This window comes from Bubalus bubalis, chromosome 3 (genome assembly GCF_019923935.1).
Source record: "Bubalus bubalis isolate 160015118507 breed Murrah chromosome 3, NDDB_SH_1, whole genome shotgun sequence".
Taxonomy (NCBI): domain Eukaryota; kingdom Metazoa; phylum Chordata; class Mammalia; order Artiodactyla; family Bovidae; genus Bubalus; species Bubalus bubalis.
In genome coordinates this window covers 109,014,599-109,017,329 of record NC_059159.1, presented here as the reverse complement: position 1 = coordinate 109,017,329, position 2,731 = coordinate 109,014,599, and the positions used below count along the sequence as shown (strand labels likewise).

At 45.4% G+C, this 2,731-nt stretch overlaps 1 long non-coding RNA gene across 1 annotated transcript; it reads right to left on the bottom strand.

Moving 5' to 3' along the window:
- Positions 1-908: 908 nt before the first annotated feature.
- Positions 909-2,496, bottom strand: LOC123332841. The gene is made up of 2 exons (XR_006549934.2): positions 1,558-2,496; positions 909-1,072 (listed from the first exon to the last, which is right to left on the bottom strand). It is a non-coding gene; the product is annotated as an uncharacterized LOC123332841 (long non-coding RNA).
- Positions 2,497-2,731: the final 235 nt, after the last annotated feature.

Below are 2,731 nucleotides of genomic sequence, written 5' to 3'. Positions count from 1 at the left end.
ATCGTGGATATCTGGGTCATAAAGATCTTTTTTGTATAGCTCTTCTGTGTATTCTTGCCACCTCTTATCAATACCTTCTGCTTCTGTTAGGTCCATACCATTTCTGTCCTTTATTGTGCTCATCTTTGCATGAAATGTTCCCTTGGTATCTCTAATTTTCTTGAAGAGATCTCTAGTCTTTCCCATTCTATTATTTTCCTCTATTTCTTTGCACTGATCACTGAGGAAGGCTTTCTTATCTCTCCTTGCTATTCTTTGGAACTCTGCATTCAAATGGGTATATCTTTACTTTTCTCCTTTGCTTCTCACTTCTTTTCTTTTCACAGCTATTTGTAAGGCCTCCTCAGACAGCCATTTTGCTGTTTTGCATTTCTTTTTTGGGGGATGATCTTGATTCCTGTCTCCTATACAGTGTCATGAACCTCCATCCATAGTTCATCAGGCACTCTATCAGATCTAGTCCCTTAAATCTATTTCTCACTTGCACTGTATAATCATAAGGGATTTGATTTAGGTCATACCTGAATGGTCTAGTGGTTTTCCCCACTTTCTTCGATTTTAGTCTGAATTTGGCAATAAGGAGTTCATGATCTGAGCCACAGTCAGCTCCCAGTCTTGTTTTTGCTCACTATATAGAGCTTCTCCATCTTTGGCTGCAAAGAATATAATCAATCTGATTTCAGTGTTGGCCATCAGGTGATTTCCATGTGTAGAGTCTTCTCTTGTGTTGTTGAAAACAGGTGTTTGCTATGACCAGTGCTCTCTTGGCAAAACTCTGTTAGCCTTTGCCCTGCTTCATTTTGTACTCCAAGGCCAAATGTACCTGTTATTCCAGGTGTTTCTTGACTTCCTACTTTTGCATTCCTGTCCCCTATAGTGAAAAGGACATTTTGCGGGGGGGGGGGGGGGGGGGGGGGTGTTAGTTCTAAAAGGTCTTGTAGGTCTTCATAGAACCGTTCATCTTCAGCTTCTTCAGCGTTACTGGCGTTTTGCATAGGCGTTTAAGATGGCGGAGCGGGGAGACTTGAACTCACGGCAGAGATGCCAAGTTCAATATTTGGAGTGATTTTCCCTGCAAAGAAACTTAACAACTGGCAGAGCGGCCCCATCACATCAGACAAAAGAGAGGGAAGCCTCATGGAAGCAGGTAGGAACGAGGCAACTGCGCCATCAATCCGACCCTCATGCTTCCCCACCCCCTGGCAGTGGGGCCCACAGTCAGGAGGGAGCTCAAAACCTGGAGCTTCTCTGTGAGGAGCGACGGGCTCCTACCTCACTTTGGGCACTCCCGCTTTAAAGATATTTGCCTTAGTTGGGACGGGTAACACCCACCTTTTCCCCATTGGTCTTGGGCAGGGAAGAAGGTGTGCCTAGGGGTTTTGGCTGCAGTCTTGCCCCCACGTGGAATGTGGGGATAAATAGAACCAGTGTGAGTGATAGCAGCCAGAAAGTGACTGGAGGCAGGGTCCTAGTGGCAGTGTCGGAGCCTGTAGATGAGTCCCATGCCTAAGCACGTTTTATTTACTTGAGCCACTGTATTTCTTTTATTGGGCTTACCTGGTGCCTCAGATGGTGCAGAATCTGCCTTTTGTATTATCTGTCACTTTCAACTAAAATAGCTTGGCTAGTTCAGGTAGTTTCTTCCTCTTTCATCCATTAACCATATGAGAACGCAGGCAGTGCCATTCACAGTGCTGGGGACCAACATAAAGGTTGAGTTGCCAAAGACTGAACTACAGAAATTCCCTCAGTGCTGTTCTATGACTACTCACCAGCCCTTCTCAGCAGCCTGTAAGAGTTGGAAAAATTCCTTTTGCCCAGATGCCAGAAGACTAGCCTAACCTACTGGTAATTGTGAGACAATTGTGTGGTATAAGTAGCCTCAGTAGAGGTTGAGCTGGGCTCTAATTGTGCATGGATACCTGGGTCAGACTGATCCCTGATGGTGAAAAGTTGTCTCTCAGTGGTAATGAAGGCTACATAAAGGGGAATCTTCTCCCCCAGACAGAGGGCATAAGCCGTCTCCTTCAGTCTGACTGGACCACCAGAGGTCATGTACTCCCCACTGGATCAATAAAGGTTGCCAGGAGCAGGCCATTCATTGGTTGGTTTAAACTAATCAGAATCTACCTTGGATCCAGAAATGGTGTCACATTGGTTACCCCTGAGTCACATTTGGGAAAGATAGATGCCAAAACTGGAAATGTGTCTAGAAGAAAGAATTAAGGACTAAACGTTGGGTAAGACCAAGAATGTCCTTATTGATCATGACATTACTACTTGATCATGTGACACTGGGCATATCCCTCTAACTCTTTTGGCCACAGTGTCCTTGTCTGCAAATTGAAGACAGAATGAAGGATATCGACAGTCCCTTTTCTACTCTAATGTGCTCTGACTCTGTTTGACTCCGACTCTATTCAACTCCAAACACAAAACACATGCAGTATGATGTGGAAGGGAAAGTTGATGATGTGGGTAATTAATTCAAAATTGCTTCACTTTGCCGGGGGGGGGGGGGGGGGGGGAGTGTTGTTGATAAGATACAGGTGTGTCCCACCTTAAGTGAAAGTGAAGTCGCTCAGTCATGTCCGACTCTTAGCAACCCCATGGACTGCAGCCTACCAAGCTCCTCCATCCGTGGGATTTTCCAGGCAAGAGTACTGGAGTGGGGTGCCATGTCCTACCTTAGGAAAACCCCAAATCAGATCCACAAAATACAGAAACTTAG